The 18,708-nt window shown below is 40.2% G+C and overlaps 2 protein-coding genes across 6 annotated transcripts in view; one reads left to right on the forward strand and one right to left on the reverse strand.

Annotated features, from left to right (window-relative positions):
• Positions 1-10,593, forward strand: part of Lrrtm1 (leucine rich repeat transmembrane neuronal 1) — a 15,829-nt gene extending 5,236 nt beyond the window's left edge. For both annotated transcript variants that reach the window (XR_003836921.1, XR_002378116.2), the window contains exon 3: positions 9,802-10,593. The gene's annotated coding sequence lies outside the window, so the exon portion shown is untranslated. The remainder of the gene's footprint in view (positions 1-9,801) is intronic.
• Positions 1-18,708, reverse strand: part of Ctnna2 (catenin alpha 2) — a 1,082,633-nt gene that overhangs the window by 361,667 nt on the left and 702,258 nt on the right. The window lies entirely within an intron of this gene.

An 18,708-nucleotide genomic window follows, 5' to 3' on the forward strand; every position in this document is an offset into this window, starting at 1 on the left:
TCTCTCTCTCTCTCTCTCTCTCTCTCTCTCTCCTTTTTAAATTCCAGCAATGTGGTCACTGAGAAGGGTTCCTGTTACCTTCACCTCTTCACAGGGAGAGCACAGGAATTTAGTGCCACATGCTGTTCTGTCCCAGTGCATGACAGAGTTGGTGTGCTTATATGAATTTTGCTTCTAGAAGCAAGCCTTTGGGGCAGACATTACAACTACAGTGTCCCTCTGTCCCCCACATACTTCCATTGGAATCTATTGTTAAGTTGTATCCTAAAATATCCCCCAATTCCTTTTCTTTTCCAATATAGCTATGAAAGAGGGAATAGTCATGTTCTTTTCTCTGCTGCTCTACTATCCCCACGAGAGAACATCATGTACTTAGGATATCTTAAGACCTTGCAAATCAAATGAAAAATCTTTGAAAGGAGAAATCAGACATTAGTAATTTTCAGGGCAAATGAGGTGTGAACAGCTCTGTTCTACTGTTTGTATTCGTAGGTAAGCAAGTGTATTGCAGGCACACAGGGATTTCATCCACATGGATACCTGGTTCAGTGCTTCTGGCTTTCAGGAAGGGAAAAGGGAGAGAGAAGCTAAGTATAAGAGAGAGTGCTGGTTTTAACTAAGGTTTTGTGATACTTGCAATATTTTATTCTTCAAATTAATTAATCTCTAAGCTTCAGGAATCTGGCTGTGACCCCTCTAAGCAATCTGCTACACATTTAAAAGAGAATTTCATTTTTAAAAGTGTAGTACTTTTTTTCATGCCTATTTGTTCTTCCCACAGAGGATGCTAATCTCATCTTGTGCTCTCTCTAAAGAGTTCAAGGCTACATCGTGGACATTGTGATGGATTAACCCTGTCTTGTAGTCCTTTCCAAGTACCGATTAAGGTTAAGCAATGGTATTGAGGCTTTTTTTTAAAAGTATATTTATACAGGAAAAAAACTGTTTTCAAATGGCAAATGGCACTTTCTCATACTGGTCTTAGCCCCAGTAGATATTGAGGTTCTGGCAAAAAAAAAGGGTTCAGGGAAACTCATCTTAGACCAATACACAGAGGAAAGGTGGCTTCTGACTCTTAGCCTTCAGTCTGCCTAGGGGGACCACAGGCTCCACAAAAGACCACACATTCCTTACAGTAAAGTTTCTATTACAAAGAAAACATGATTCACATAAAAGGTTGAACAGATAGGCTTGCTTACAGCATTCTCCCAGGCGTCGCGGTGCACAAGAGCACTTTACCTTTCTTTGCTCCTTGCTCTTAGAGAGGCAGGCGTTTGGTGTGATTTAGCGGCAGTCACACATTTATAAGGATGTGTAAGTAATTAGAGGGCCAAACACCACCTGTTATTCCTCCCCAGTTTTCAAAGCAACTGCACAAAGATCATTGGCGGGCTTTGGGGCCACCTGTGTTTCTGATTGGAATGAATCAACTTGTCAGCAAGTTTGATGCCATTCTCTCCAGCCTGGACAAGTGAAACTGGGCACCCTTGGATCATAGGATCTGGTGAAATGCAACCCATCAGATGCTTCCTCTTTGAGAAAATGATAATAATTTTGTATATGTTGTGGGGAATGAGTATCAGGGTGCTCTCTTGTAGTGAAGACAAGCACATATTGGATTGGTGCTTATGTTAATCGAGGTGAGCTGGCTATTAGTGGGTCATCAAACTCCATGAATTCAGCTAGAATATAACTATTAAACATATTCTACAGACATATATTGAAAAGCATTGAGGAATAGACACATATCTGTCTATCTATATGTATGTATTTTATTTCCTTTATAGATGCACACATGTGCATGCATAGTCATTTATACAAGACAACATAAACCTACACACATACACATATTACACAAATACCATGTACCACTAATTACTGTCCTTATACTATGTTCAAGTTGTGATTTCGGGGGAAATGTGATAAAATCAATCATAAATAAAGTACAAAGGACTGATATGGTTGATGTAGTTTTCAAATACTGTACCTGAGCTGGTTAAGGCTTTGCAGCCTGGAGAGCCTCTGGGTTCCTCATGCCACATAGAGTACACTTCTGCTGTCCAGTGGTTAGAGCTAGAAATGTCATTGAATTCTTTTGAAAGCATCTTTCACTTCAGGATTAGGGAATATGCTTGCTTTAGAAATATTTTAAATGCTTCTGTCTGTATTTTTTTTCTGTGAAATTCAGTAGATACATTCTTAATTCCTGACAGGGAATCACAGCTATCTACTCATTGGACACAATTACTACATACCTCAGGCATTTTTTGGTGTGTGTGTGTGTGTGTGTGTGTGTGAAGGTCCTGACAGATAAATCCTTAATGATTAAAACAGAGAAGCAAAGAGATGAAAATAAAAGTATTTGTTGAGTGTTTTCTTGGCATGGGTACCTTCCTTTTCCAGGCTCTTAATATGCAATGTGCAGGCAACCACATCTATTCAAGAGGAACCTGAGGCTTACAGAGATTAAGAATCTGTACAAAGTACAGAGGGTCCAAGATACTGAGGAGGGCTGATGTTCATTCTGCTGGCTTTTTAAAGTACACAGATTATTTTTCCTTAGACAGATGGTTTCTCTACTTTTCTACCCACTGAAAAGACTAGACTGTACAGACAGTCTATTTGCCAATATATCCTGGTTGAATGCTAAACACATTCTTAATGAATGTCATGGGTGGGGTGATCAAATACAGAAATTGTGGCTATGACCTTTTATGTCTATCCATCAGTAGATGAGTCCTGTGAAACCCTGTCATCACAAGGGACATTCAGATGATGTCCAAAGAACAGCAATTACCCAGTCCAGTCTCTTACCAAGGTGTAACTTAGAGAAGATAAAGCCTAGGCTTCCATCTGTAGTCACTAGAGATGTCCTTTCTTACTTGGTGATCACTGATTATGTGTGCATGCTGGCTATCAGTTCTCAAGCAGAGATAAATTTGCATGTGACACACACACACACACACACACACACACACATACACACACACACAGAGTGGACTTTACTTAGTAATGTCTAGAGATAGTTTTTTATTTCCATATTTGGCTGGTGTGTTACAGGCATCTGCAGCTAAGCATCTTACAATGAACATGGCATCCCTAACAAGAAACACTTATTTGACCACAAATATCAAGGAAGCTGGAAGGGAGACTCTTGGCTCCATGGTAGGAATGGATGCTGGGAATGAGCCTGCACAAATGTTGCTTGCTCACAATGCTGCACAAATGTTGCTTGCTCACAATTATTTCATCTGCATTGATTCCCCTTTAAGATTTCTTTCTCTCTGTCTTTTTTAACCAGAGAGTTGCAAGTCTAAATTAAAAACCCTCAGGTTGTTTGTTAATCAGCAAAAGACATGTAGTTAGCACATTCTCCCCAAAGAACATATGGCAAACCTTAAATTAACTAAGACAAAACTAGTCAGAACCCTCAACTGACCCACTTTTTCCTTTAGCGAGACCTCATTTAGGAAACATGGGGGTGAGATGGGGGATCAAGTTAATGGTGACAGACTTGATTAATACAAAGGAAACGGAGAATATTTGATATTCCTTCCCTTCTGGTCCTGGGGTCTGACACATCCAGTGGCCCTGTCTCTACTTTCTCCAACCCCACCCAAGACTACAATGTCTTTGAGGTAAGCATGAGAATCAATTAAGAAAAAAAAGTCAATGTGTTTTTTCAGGTGAGTGGGATGGGCCTATGAGTGAAAGTTGTTATCTCAGAGTTTACAAATAGGCATCCGAAGCAGCAGACATTGCTCACAAATGTATTTGGGAAGAGGAAGACAGGCACAAGACTGACACATAGGGATATGACAGAAGCAGAGAATTTAATTAAAAACAAATACTTAGGACAGACTGGCTAAGTCTAACCAGGTCACATTTGCAGTGCAGGTCAAATTTGAAAAAAAACATAAACAAAAACAATAAAACAAAACAACAACAACAACAAAACAGAATCTAGAAGTCAGGAGTTGCAGTTTTTAAACCCGGTGCTATTATTCTTCATTTTCTAGGGAAGATTTCGGCTGAGCATACCTCAGTGGGTCTCACTCACTCTGTATTTTAGAAGGATTTATCTAGTACACCCCGAGGACACTTTCCATTCTGTACTTCGATTTCACCATTTCTCCCATCAATAAAACATGAAACAAAAGTAGTTTTCAAGTTAGTGTCATTTAACCAGAAAATTAAAACCTGTCTGTGTTCTCGTTCCCCAGACATTCTGATTCATCAGGCTTGCCTGCATATCAACGAGAAAGGATAGATGAGAAACTCGCTGAGAGGTCCAGGCTTCAGAGAGGTAGATGGAAATTCATGGAAAGAAAGATGAAAGAGTTCAGGTGTGTGTGGTATGTATGAATATAGATTTATAAAATATGCAGAAAGACTAAGTCTAGAGAGGATACCCAACCACCTGGATATTGAGTCCTGAGATGCAGGACTGGGGCATATACCCAATTAAAACAACAGAAAGCTAAGGAATACTACTAAGATGAGAAAAAGGAAAATATTTATTCAGGATTTCTAAAATAATTCAATATTAGTGACTAGCATTGGGGTTACCCTTCTATTAAAGTAGTAATATAGGGGATGGAGCAGAAGGAGAAGAGGAGAGACACGAAGAAAGACAAGGCAGGGGAGAAAGAGAGACAAAAGTAATGGAAGAAGAGAAGGGTTTCAAGATTTATGCTTTGCATGTTAAAGCCATCACCAATAGTTGAGGTAGACTGATTCCTCAGTCCCATTTAGCTGTATCTCTTCTGATCTACCTATTTGGCTTTTATGCTTCCTCTCAACGGGATGTTGGGAAGCCATTTTCTTTCAGATAGGGTGGTACTTTTCAAACCCTGTGTTTGGGATCACTGGGGACCTTTGATGAATATTGATGACTGGGTCTCACCCTAAAGTACTCTTACTTCAAAGATCTGAGGGATGGAGGAGGTTTTAGAATATTCCAAGATGGTTTGTTGTATAGGTCAGTCCTGGTTAGGAATCACTGTCTTAGAAGGTCTTATGATCATACCCTGTTTGTTCAGAAATATAAAAGATATATAAGTTGAAAAATATCTTCTGCAGAAGATATGATGAGTCAGTATCTCATCTGTGTAGGGTTCTGGTTAAGAATGGGCCTAGTTGGCGACCACCTACCCCGGTTGGCTTCACCTGGCAACATTGGCAAAATACATAAGTACATTGTTAATCTATTAAGGTAATCTTATGATTACTCCTTTATTGCATTTCATTCTCTCAATTTCTCTTAATAGCCTTACAAGGCAGGCATAGACTTACCCTGTTTTGAGGACATCAAGCCTCAAATCTGAAGGCATCATGCAGCTGACACAAGGTCAGACCAGTCACCTAGCACTTCTGCTTCTCAGTGATATGTCCTTCCCTTTTGCAACTTCCATTTCCCTCTCAGACTGATTGTGCCATTATGAGGTAAAATACCCACATCCATGCCTCTTCTGCCAGTCCTAGGAGACACACTGTACCCCTGCTTGATGTCTGCTATTCTCCAGCTAGACTCTGGCACAGTTTCATCTCTGCCTTCTTGTGTGCCCTCTATCCTCCCTGAGCCTGATTTGCTTTTCTTTGCCACTCATGCCTCTGAGTTGCTAGAAAGATCACCCAAAGAGATGTCAGCACTTTCTTAATACCTCACAACACCAAAATATCCCTTTGTAGTCAACCCACCACCACCAACAGCTTTGCCACTTGCTCTTCCAAGAATGTGAAGGCGAAATCCTAATAAGACTTTGATTGATGTGGGATGATAATTCTACTCAGAGATTCTGGCAGCTTGAATAAGAATCTTGGCAGGGGGATGAGGAGAGACAGGGGAAACTTAGAGAAGTTAGTCTCATATTCAAAACCCATGCACCCAAATAGGTAGGGTGGCATATATCTGGCCAGGTGATTATGCCTTGATCAATTCATTTACCAACCCAGGTCTATCATCTTCAACAATTGTTTATGAGCTTAAACCAGAGATCATATGAAGATGTGTTTTTTTCCTTCTTAAGCCAGCATCATCTTTGAAAACCATGGTTTTTTTTTAAACATTTCCCATCAGCATGTCTATCTTCAATTAAAAATTCTACATATGAAACTGTGTGTGGCAGGATTTCCAGCTCAGAGATACTGTGGGCGGCCTCGAACAAAAGGGAGAAGGCTCAGCAGCATTTGGAAGCTGGATTAGTCTGTCACAGAAAGGTCTAGAAAAGCCAAGTTACACACAATTAATGGAACAATACCACAATCTGTCTTCAGCTGGCCCAGGCATTCCTGTCATTTGTCCCTCAGCTGCAGAACCACGTGGCCTGTGATTTTGTGTCTCTGTTCCATCTTGATGGCATTTCCAGAGAAATCTCTATTTCCAGCAATGAACATTTGGTTTTTGCTTTTGCTTTGTTTTGTTTGTTTGTTTGTTTGTTTCCCTTTTAAATTGTTTACTCTAACAAGAATGGTCCCTCCTTGGAACTCACTCTTCTTTTCTAACTGCCCATGTCATTTTTATCTGAGCTTATCATACTGATTTCCCTGCCCCATTTTTATCCTCTTTCAAAAATCATAAATATACAAAAAAGACCAAACATCACTCAGAGGATGAAGGGTTGTGTGGCATTTTAGTTAGAATGCTTTTAGATAACAGACCACTCAAACTTTTACCCTTCTAGTTCTGTTGCTCAGCTCATTCAATCAGGTGGCAGTAGTTTCTTTCCAAGAGATTAAGCACATATTTGTTGGAGTGAAAAAAGAACCATTTAACATGGAAATGTTTGCACCTATGAAGGTGAGGCACAAAGCCAGGGAACCTGGAGGCATAGCTCTACTAGACTTACCATGGCAGTGAGATGAAGATGTCTCCATATTTTCCTGATTCATTTATAAAAGATGGTCCCTCCCTTGGGAGTGATACATATACACATCACATACACATAAATATACATATTACTGGTTGATAGGCAAACTGTTCAGTCCTGCATATTTTCTCATTTAAGTTCTGCCATGAATCTGGATATATTTTTGTTCAGAGTACTTTTCTGCAGGCTCAGCCTGAAAATTAGGTAAAGGCTGGTGGGGACTGGTGAGAGGGTAAAGGAGCCTGCTTCCAAGCCTTAGGACATAAGTTCGAAGCCCCCGGTAGAAGGAAACAATTGATAGCTCAAGTCCAATGTCTGAGAATTGTCTTGCCTTTACTGATGTGCTCAGGCAGGAATGAAAGGCATAGTCCAACATAGAACATTTCAACACGTCTACAGTATTCAGGAGATTGCATGTGATTATGCACACACATATGAGTTTAGTACTGTTCTCCCCACTTTTACATGAACTGTAGCCTAGTGACCTCTCCCAGAAGCAGGGCTTATGAAAGTTTTCATTGAGAAAATAAAATTTATCTCCACTGTGAGTGTCTGTTACCCACTGCTAGTTTCCACAAAGGTCAGTAACTAGAGTTCACCATCTAACTCCTACACTTTTACTTAATAATGGTGATATTAAATTATCCCAGACCCCCTCCCCCACTAGGATACTGAGTAGAAATATCCATCTTTAGACAACAACTGTGTATTTAAGAAGCTTTTTCTTTGTGTGCAAAAATATCCCAATTTGATTGTAACAAGCAAGTGGAATGAAGGATGGAGAGCACAGCTGAGAAGATGCCTTTCTTCTCAAAAAGAGGTTGAGTATTACAAAGCAGGTTCTCTGGACAGCATCACCAATTCTTTCTTAGACCTTGGACTAGATGGCTTTCCTTGTGATGTCCTTTCTGTGCTGGTCGTGAATTCTGGCTTTGTTTCTAGCTCTGATTTAGTAGTCAAGTGTAGAGTGTAAAAGCAGAAGGGGAGAAAAGGGCAATTTCCATTCTCCTATGCTATGACTTACTGGCTGGCAAAGAGGAGAATGCACCAGAGTTCTGCAAAGGGCAGGTTCCAATACCCTGAGAGATCTAGTCACTCTCATAAAGAAGAATATGTCTGATGAGTGGAAACATTTTATGTTCCATCTACATGTTGAAGGTGGAAGCTGTCTCAAGCCATGGCCTAATATTGTGCCTTGTTCAGAGGAAGAGAACACTAAGATAATTTTTCTTCTGCAGGTATACACATTAATATTAGCAACACAGACAATCTATATCATCAGAGAAAACTCTAACCATTTGAGAATTGAAGACAGTTTTGATGTTCAATGGTTTCAGTCTCTGTTGACTTTTTGTTGTTGCTGCTGCCTATTTTCTGCCTCCCTTCCTCTTCCCTCCTGCTTCATTCTATCACCAGTCTCAAATATTTCCTTTCTTTTCCCCTTAAGTCAGTTCATAGTTATGAACCCTGCTATGCTTTACCAACTCATGAAAAATTGCATCAAGTGTGCAAACACCTTTTTTTTAAGTGGGTTGACCAAAAATTTCCTCTATTTTATGTATCAAGTAGAGCCATGCATATAGCACATCAACAGATATACAATATATATGTGATATTAAAATTTCAGGGAAACAGAGAACTGAGGGAAAATGTCAACAGTCGTTCTCAGCGGGAAATGGTGATAATGAGGAGGGGAAAGTCTGCGCACACTGAGAACACTGCCTACAGTGATTGACATGGAGAGGGGGTTACCGCAGAAAGGATAAGCATCATGGTAGGTCAGCAACCAAGGTTTTGAGAAGAACAAAGGGGTCCATGGGTTCTGATGACAAAAAGTGAGATTTAAAAATTACGTGGAGAGTTGCTATAACCACTAGGACACACGGTCTTATCAGGCTCTCCTAGACTCTGTTTCCCACAGGATTCTGTTTAGAGCCTTCAGAATGAATTAAAGAAATGTTGAACGCAGAATTAATGGATGGCTTTGGTCCTGCCTTGGGTTACTGGCTTAGCTTTTGGACCTCAGTCTTCTTGTCCTTGAAATTCATTATATAATCCCTTGTCAGTCTGTTTCACAATAATGTGGTTACAATCAAGAGCAATAATGTTGTTGAGGAAGTATGGAGTCTTAGGGTAGTGCTGTCAGAAGTAATGTGGTTCCACCTTCCCATGTGACATCTGAGGGCCACAGGCACGTCTTACATTCCTTCTGTTCACCAATCCTGCACCTTACTGTGATGAGCATGAACACACCAGGGCGGTCACTGGAGAGAAAGGAGAAGGCTCAGCTCACCCAAGCTACTAAGTTCCGCCTAAGCAGCTTGCTTCAGTATTTTTCTTTTGACAGGGGACAGAGTTTCTCTGTGTAGCCCTGGTTGTCCTGAAACAGACTCGGTAGACTAGACCAGTCTCAAACCCAGAGGTCCACCTGCTTTTGCCTCCCAAGTGCTAGGATTAAAAGTGTTCACCACCACCACTCAGCTATTGATTCAGGATAATTATCTGAAATTATTGGCACTGGCTCTGTTAAAAGGCTGGCCTGCAACAAATGCTCAATCAACATGAATCTCCCCTTGGGTCCCTTTGGCCATGCAGGTGCGTGACATGTACATAAAAATTGAATGAGGGTAAGCCCAACTGGCACAAGAGGCAGTTGGTGTCCTGATGTGGAAACTAAAAAGAGGCTTGAGGAGTTATAGAGAGCACTAGATCACCACAAGAAAGAGTGAAGAGTGGGACAGGAAGGGATTATGTAGAGTAATTAGCAGAGAAATGGATGGAGAGAGAATTGTCTGTCACTAGAGTCAAGCACAATACTTAGAAATTTGCATAGACCTCACATTAGGACTTACCATAGCAGATACTCTGTGCCTAGCCTATAGTGCATGCTTATTATTATTATTGTTGTCTAATATAGTGGCTCTTTCAACAGATTCCATATCCATCCATCCTCTGCACTCCTCTCCTCAAGCAGCGTATACCTGCTTCATCTCCTGTGAGCTTAGAGACTTCTGGAGGAAGGTGGGAGTAAAATCTCCTTTGGCTCAGTGGTAACCACGTCTTGCCATCCGAAGTGCATGTGTTGCTTTTGTGAACCTCCAAGTGCTGACAGCCATGGTGGTATTGTATCTGCCAGCTTGTGTGACTGTATTTCTGGATTCCATAGCCAAGCAGTTTTGATCTCCAGCAAAAGCCAGCCACACATACCAAAGCAAGCTGCCCACATGTTTATGCAGAACTGCTAACCTACGGGAACTGCGATGAAAAGAGATAAGAGAGTCGGAAGGATTACTTTTGTTTTGATTTTTCTACTCAAATGAGCTCTTTGAAGAAAAAAATAAGAAAAAGAAAGGAGAAAAGGAAGAAAAAGAAAAGAAAAGAAAAGAAAAAGAAAGAAAAAAAATAAAAGATGCATTCTCCAAGTTGGTGCTCTGCCAAGCTTCCTCCTCTTTCTTCCTTGTCCAAGCACTCCACCGTCTGTGCAGACTGTATAACAGCAAGTTCTGGAAACAGGCAGAGAAATCGGGGCCAGTCCAGAGGCCATGCTATCTTAGTATATGTGTGGTGAGGCGTTGGAGACTTTGGTTTTTACCTTAATCTTTTATCGTCTGCCAGATTTTGGAAGCAAAGCTGTTACCACCAGTTTCTGTTTGTAAAATGAGACTAAAGGAACTATCCACAGAGAAATTCTGGTATCTTCTCTGTAGTTCACTGCTTCCGCTAACAGCTGGCTTCACAAAATACAATTGTGCTAAATATTAAAGAATGTTAATAAAAATGACGAGATCTTTTTTTCTTTTACTCCCAACTTCTTTTCACCTTTGTAAAACAGTGGCTTGTCAAAAAGTGTTACTGTGATCAACATGGTTTCCCCAAGCAATTTTCTAAGAGCAGACAAAGATTTGTTGTGATCACCATGAGCTTTCCTGTCATGAGGAGGGGGTGGATTGCTGTTTCTCTCACCTTTGGGTAAGTGTTCCTTCTTTGGGACACTCAACAAAGGAAGAAAACCAGGATGTGAGGGTTTATTTTTTTCTTTCTTTCTTTATAGCCTAAACAGGAACAACAGCAAGGAGAGGATTCCAGTATCTGGATCAGACCTTGAGATAGTAATTAACTGCTTAACTAAGAAATTAGTTCCCTAGGCCCATATATCTGTGCCCTCGAATGCAATGCAGTGTCCAATAAGTAAATACAATAGTGTTACAATGCACTGAACTCGAAGCTCGCTCATACAGATTCTATTCATGCTTCACAGGAAGGACAAGTTAAACACACCATGGGATAACATTTGTGCTGCTTTCTTTGTCATGTTTGCATGACCATTGGCCTTCAGACCCACAAGGATTGAACGGTGACTGGACTTTGAAACATAAAAGCTCTAGAGATCTGTACACAAGTTGTGTGGAATAGGATGAACAACACCCAAATTTGTTGGTTCTGAATGGTTCACTCTTTCTGTTTTGAAATTAGGGTTAAAATTATGGCATTTTGCACGTTCTGAAAACACACTAGCATTCAATTAGTATCATGAGTATCCTCACCAAAATTCTTGACACCATTCTCACATCTGTTGCTAAACCTAACTGAGCATAGACTTGTTTTCATTATATATAGTAAATGTCCTTTACAAAGTTATTTATAACAGAATGCTACTTAGTATATGGAACTCTGGGCCTCGCTAGATAGAATTAAATGTTTTGTTTATAATTATGTTGGTTTAAAGTTTGATGGATGCCTGTGAACCTATTATGGGTCAGTTCAGGAGTTTTAAAACAACCAACAGGTGCCTGTTATTTCTACTACTCTCCCTATGTTTACATTTTTTATGTAATCTCTTCTATTTTATATTCATTCAAATTTTCATGATGACCCAACATTCATTCAAGCTCTAAAGGCTTTCACAAGGTTCATGTTTACTTGTGGACCTGTCTCTCACTGGGAGAAGGTGTTAGAAAGAACAGTTACTGCCCTTAGCACCCATGTTTACTAGTTTAGAGGGCCCCAGAACATCTTTCTATGTTCTCTACAGGTTACTAGTAATTTATTCATGTATTATGTATAAATATATATGCACAATATAAACACATATACTGTGTGCATGTGTCCATGTATATGTGTGCAGGTATGTATATGTGCATATACACATCAAAGTCAATACCAATAAGCAGTTGTCTTCCTCTGATGCTTTCTTTCTTAGTTTTGAGACAGGATCTTTTACTCAACCTGACTCAGATGACTTGTTGGCCAGCAAACCCTTGTGACCCTACTGTCTTTATTTCCCCAGTTCTGGGATTCCAGAAATACAAAATCATGCTGGCAGTGCAGGAAGATCAAACTTGTGTACAAATGCTTCTCTGCCAAGTACTTTACTGACTGAGCCAGCCCCACCCTGTGTGCCTGTGTGTGTGTTCAATTAAAAATATGTATATTGGTATTTTGCCTGTGTGTATATGTCTGTATACTAGCTGTACACTTTATGCCCATAGAGAATAGAAGAAGGTATTGGAACCTTCGTACCTAGAAGTATAGATGGCTGTGAGTTACCATGTGGATCAAGCGAGGGTCCTCTGGAAGACCCTGAGGTTAACAGTAGCAGTTAAGAACAGCCAGTCCACTGCACTGCTTAGCCACCTTTCCAGCCCATCATGTTGATCTATTTAATGTCACATTATATACTCACAATCAGTGGACAAGTCATCTTTATCAATTCATTTCAGTTGGTCTCTAGTCACATTAGGTGCTACAAATTGAGAAAGCATGGCCTTGCTTTCAAAGGTTTAGAGAACAATGGGACAGGTACATCGTTCACACATGTAATGTAAACCAAAGATGGCAAATAATCCATTATCTTCTCCAGGCAATACTTTATATACGGAGTTATCCTAGAGACAGTAAAGGCAGAAGATTTTCTAAGCTCATCAAATGGGTGGGAGGTTGAAGAGGGTCGAAAGAAAGGTGTGCAGAAGTAAGTGTGATGTGACATGTAAAATGGAAAGGGAGTGTTTCTCAAACAAACAGTTCACAATGGACAAGGACATGAAGACAGGCAAAAGAATGGGAAGTCCCAGCCAAGAGTACCAGTATGGTGCACAACAGTGCATGATGACTTGACTTTTCATAAGTAGATACTTAATCAGCAGGACACTGTGGAAGCTAAGTTTGCTCCCTTTCTCAAATATATCCCATATCTGTAACTCATGCTGCTGCAGAGAAAACAACGTACCACTCTCATATCCTCCTCCTGCATCCAATCTCAGAATGAAAGCAGGAGCCCTGAGGTTTCCCACAGGGAAAAAAGAACAAACTACTGGAAGGTGTTGCTGCAGCACCTAGAACAAGCAATTTGGAGAAGGTCTTCTGAACTCGAAAGACGCTGTTGTGGCAACCTAGGGATTTTGGAAGTGGCAAACATGGGCCACCATGGGGTATTTATGAGATATCCTAGAGATGTTGATCTCAGGCACCCATTTAAAAAATCATCTTATGTCCAAACATAGCTTGCAACATTAATTCTGCTTCACTTTGGGAAACCATGGAGACACAATGAGTGGGCATGTGGAAGTTAAGTGGCCTGAAAAACATAGTCCTACTTTGTGGGTTCTGAATGAATATGTGATGATCAGAACCACTGTTTCATGGAGAGGGATGAGAATGGAAAAAAAAAGTCACTCTCGATTTTTATGGTTTTCATTCCCTTGCAATTTTATAATCTTCTAGTTTCTTGCTTTTCCCTTTCTAAACATTTCATGTGGATAGAATCATACAATACGCAGTCTTTTATCTGAATTCTTCCCTTGGCAGATTTTCAAGGTTTATCTACATTGTAGAATGTACTTTGAAATACAGCATACAAATTGTACCATGAGCATGCCACACTCTGCTTATCCAGTCATATCTTTCATGGGTACTCGCTGTTGTGCATAATGAATATGGCTCTGGATGTTTGTGAATATATTTCAAATATTCAGATTACTTCTTTTATTTTTATATCTAGAAGTAGAATGGCTGGGATATAAGATCATTTTATGATAGCCATTTTTGTAATTATTTATGTATTTTATGTATATGTAAGTATACTGCACCTGTCTTCAGACACACCAGAAGAGGACATCAGATGCCACTAGAGATGGTTGTGAGCCACCATGTTGTTGCTAGGAATTGAACTCAGGACCTCTGGAAGAGCAGTCAGTGCTCTTAACCGCTAAGCCATCTCCCCAGTCCCTATGTTAGTTAGGCATTTTGAAAAATTGTTAATATATTTTCCAAATCATTGGGCTAATTTATATTCCTATCAATAAGGTATCAGGTATGAGGGCTCCATTTTACATTTTCTCCATCTTGTTATTATGTTTTAAAAATTATACATAACTTTGGAAATTGAGTGTGTGTATGTGTGTGTGTGTGTGTATGTGTGTGTTCGTGTGTCCATGCATGCATATGTCCATGCAGGTGCCCATACAGTTCTAACATCCTATGTCATTAGGGTGGAGACCATGTACTTGAATTCCAGTAGATTTATAAGTAGACTGCACAAAGATATACATCCATGCTCCTCCTGTGTTATTACAGGGGACAGGAAAAAGGTAATGTCACACCCCAAGCCAGACTTACCTTCTTACTCCTAAAGAGGTTTCTCACTGCATTAGAGAAAATAAACTGATTTTCTCTATATCTAAAGACACCTGCCTTGGGTATTTCATTGCAGCTATGAAAAAAATAGACTAATACATTCTTCGCCTCTGATCTCCTCAAGTTTTCATCTCACTTTCTGATTACCACGAGCAGGACACAGAAAACCAGACTCCCTTTTTGACATGGCACAAGAATACTGTTCACAGATTCCCTCAGATGCAACAAATGCTCATGTCACCATTGATATTTTTCAACGGCAGCAATACCACCAAAATAGGACTTCTCTCACCCACTATGCTAGTCACTTCCCTATTGCTATGAAGGAGTACCTGACAGGAACTATTAAAGGGGATGGCATACTTATCTTGGTCCACAGTAATGATGCTGACCTACCATGGACTGAAACTAAGAGGCAACAAGCCACCTTAGAGCTGTCTGTCTCACTCCTCTTTCCAGTGCTACAGTTGTAGTTACGTGCTGCTACTCTCAGCTTTTACATGAGTGCTTGCACTCCAAAGACTTTACCCACTGAGTCATCTCCTTGGGCTCTGGGCTTATGTTCTGGGTAAGTATCAAATGCCTCATCTCTCTCCCTATTAGTCCTATGATTCTCTATATCTACAAACACACCAATATATATATATATATATATATATATATATATATATATATATATATATGGCTTACAAAAGAACTTATTAAATAAGCTATTTACTAATCTCTATTGGTGGTTGAAGCCCATGTTCTCTCTTATTCTTATGCTTTGTCCTCTTGACAATAACTTGTACACTTTTATTTTCTTATTTTGGCACGTTTGTGTGTGTGTGTCCCACATGGGTCCCATGTGGAGGTTGCAGGTGAATTGGTTCTCTCCTGGCATCTTATGAGATCCAGGAATTAAACTTAGCTCATAAAATCTGCATGTAAATACCTCTGCCTGCTGAATCACCCCACTGGCCCAGTATTTTAGGACAAACACTCTCATTCTTTGGATCCTCAGAAACTGATACGGAGGGTCTAAAAGGTTTGATGACTACTGAGTCAGAAGTTGGCCCCTGGCCCCTTTGATGAGGATGACCTCATTTGAATTATTTGAGTTATATGCAGAACTCAAACTCTATGACTTTCTGAGACTCTCCTAAAGTGGCCTGAGATTTGGCAATTCACTGCCTTAAAAATCACAGATCCTGAGTAGGTGTGCAAGGATGTGTCTGAATGGATAATTAATCTTTGTTCTCCATGGGGATCCCAAATCCCTTCAGATCAATGGAGCCAGGAGGTGGCATTTCAGTAAATAGCCAATAGTATTTAATGCCTCTCTTGAGAAGGTGGAAGAAATGATGTTTCCCCTTAAATATTGCAGAAAGAAACATTTTAAGGCACAAAAGCAGCTTAACAAAGGAAACAAGCAGAGCTCTATGTTCCTACAATGCCTTTCAGAAATGTGGGAGAGTCATTTGCCAATTAAAATATGTTCTCTGCTTGAAGAAGTGAAAAATAAGGAAGGAGAGAAAAAGGTCAGCAAAGTTCAAGGCTAAGACCTTTCCCATGGACAGACTAAGTGGCCCTGGACTAAAAGCATGTTCTAAGTGGACACCTTCAAACTAAGGGCAGGTGCATATATTTGCATTATATTACCTGCGGCTTTAGAACTCAAGTTGATTTTTGGATCCACAGTAACTGGCTGAACTCTCTAGGATAGTAGATAGTCAAGAGAGAAAGTTAGAAAAGCCTTAATTTGGAAGAAAATGTTTGTACCTAACCCCCATGACACATTCAACACAGCTGAAGTCTTCTCATAATTTTTAAAATTTATTGGTATGTGTCAGTGTCTTCCCTGAATGTATGCATGTGTATCCTGAGTTTAGAGAAAGGGTCCCCTACAACTGGAATTAGGTGTGGTTATAAGCCATATGGTGCATGTTGAGAACTGGATCCAGGTTGTCTGTTGCAACAAGAGACTCTTTGCAGACCTGTAGTTGTTTGAATGAGCACACGCCCTCATTAGGCTCATATATTGGCATGCTTAGTTTCTATCGATGAACTCTTTGGAAAGCATTTGAGTGTCCTTTTTAAAGTAGATTTGTTCCTGTTGAAGGAGATGTGATGCTGGGGATGGGCTTTGAGTTTTTAAAAGCCCACATCAGGTCCATTGTCCTGCTTTGCCTGATCCACAGATGATCAGGATGTAAAGTTCTCAGCTACTGCTCCAGTACCATGCCTGTCCACTTCCCAATATGACAATGGACTAACCCTCTAAAGCTGTAGCAAGTGCCTAATTAAAAGCTTTCTTTTGTAAGAGTTGCATTAGTTGTGGTATCCCTTCACAGTTTTGGAACACTAAGACAAGTCCCCAACTAAAGACTTTTGAGTTATAAGAAACTTCTGGAATTTATCAGCATTTGCAATATGGGCTGGTCTTTGTCATAATCATTTGTTATTTGTTTGGTGCTCTATTGTTATAAAAGACATATAGTCACCGTATATATTTATGTTTAATTAGATCAACATGATTGTGAACTTGGACAAGGCAATGCCCATCATCTTGACTTGTGTAGAAATGTGTGCCATTGGATCCACCTACACTGGTGCATACCATAGAATTGCTGAGAAACTCAAAGTACAGGACTCAAAGGTGTACAACCTGCCTTAAAGGCTGCTATTCTCCAAATTTAAGAACTATCTCCACTCGTTTGATTTTTTTACACTTGTGAATGCATGTGCACACACATCAGAGGCCATATTATGGGAGTTAGTATTCCCCTTTCCATCACATGGGGACTGAACTCAAGTAGTCAGAAATGGCAGCAAGTACCTTTATGCCTGGAGCCAGCTCTCTATTCCTCAGTCAGGCCATTTAAAAATATGAAAAACCTGAAAAGCTAGAGCACCATTGTAGGACTTAGGGTAGAGCAATCTCATGGTTTCAGTTTTGAATTTAATATTTTTAAGTTATAATACCTATCTCTCCCTCCTTCCCTTCTTCTCTTGGGTATATGTGTGTGTGTGTGTGTGTGTCAGAGAGAGAGAGAGAGAGAGAGAGAGAGAGAGAGAGAGAGAGAGAGAGAGAGAGAGAGAGAGAGAGAGAGAGAGAGAGAGAGAGAGAGAGAGAGAGAGAGAGAGAGAGAGAGAGGTGTTACCAATGTGGTGGTCATTGGACTTTCAGGAGTTAATTCTTTTGCAATCACGTAGGTCCTGGGAATCAAGTTCAGGTGGCCTGGCTTGAGGACAGACTTTACTCACTGAGCTCTAGCCCTTGTCCCAGCTTCCTATTTATATTGTGTAAATCTCTCAGGGAGAGAGTCTGGATGATGATCCACAGTTTTTATCCTTCTATCACAGTTGGTCAAGGAAAAGCCCAGGATTATGACAAGGTCCTGCTTGCAAAGATCAACTTCATTCATGTAACTTTTCTGTTCAGTCAATATTCTATTTCCCCCTGCCTCCCCATTGGCATCAAAGGAAAAAACATGGAGCAAAAACATGGAGCAAAGTGCCAAAGGAAAAGACAGGTGAGTTTAAAAGGAGAGAAAAAAAGAAACAGCATTGTAAAACTATATGATATCACAGTTGGGAAGATACCTTTAAACATCAAAAGTTATGCTCTCATTAAACAGATGAAAAGTGAAAATGGTTTGTCTATCACCAGTGTTAAAAGCAGAGTCTTGCCAGCAAGTATCCCCTGCATCAGGCTGACACTTGCCCTGGACATTGTGCTCAACATGTGTCAGCTAGGGGGACAGACAGAAGAATCAGAGCTCGGGAAAAGACTATATACACACTTGTAGGCTGTGGAATATCAATGCTGACCTAAATGGCTTCTGTATGGTCACTTTGGCCATGTAGGCACAAGACTACCCAGCCAATTCCCTCAGGGAGACCTTCTATAGCTGCTCAGTGCAGATGCCTCCAGGATTTCTATACCTCTGATATGATAGAACAGTCTGGGTAGACGCTAGAAAGTCTGGATGGGGACTGTTCATTAGAAAGATCAATCGTCTGACAGTCATGGTGGCACATGCTCTTAATGCCAGCACTTGGGAGGCAGAAGTAGCTGCTTTCAGTGAGTTTCATTTCAGTCTGATTTACATAATGAGTTCCAAGACAGACAGGACTATGTAGAAAGACTCTAACTCAAACAAACAAGCAAAGAAAAACACACAAATAAACCAACAAGCTATCAAATAAGCAAAGATTAATCAAA

The sequence above is a fragment of the Mus caroli genome, chromosome 6 (assembly GCF_900094665.2).
Source record: "Mus caroli chromosome 6, CAROLI_EIJ_v1.1, whole genome shotgun sequence".
NCBI classification, from domain to species: Eukaryota; Metazoa; Chordata; class Mammalia; order Rodentia; family Muridae; genus Mus; species Mus caroli.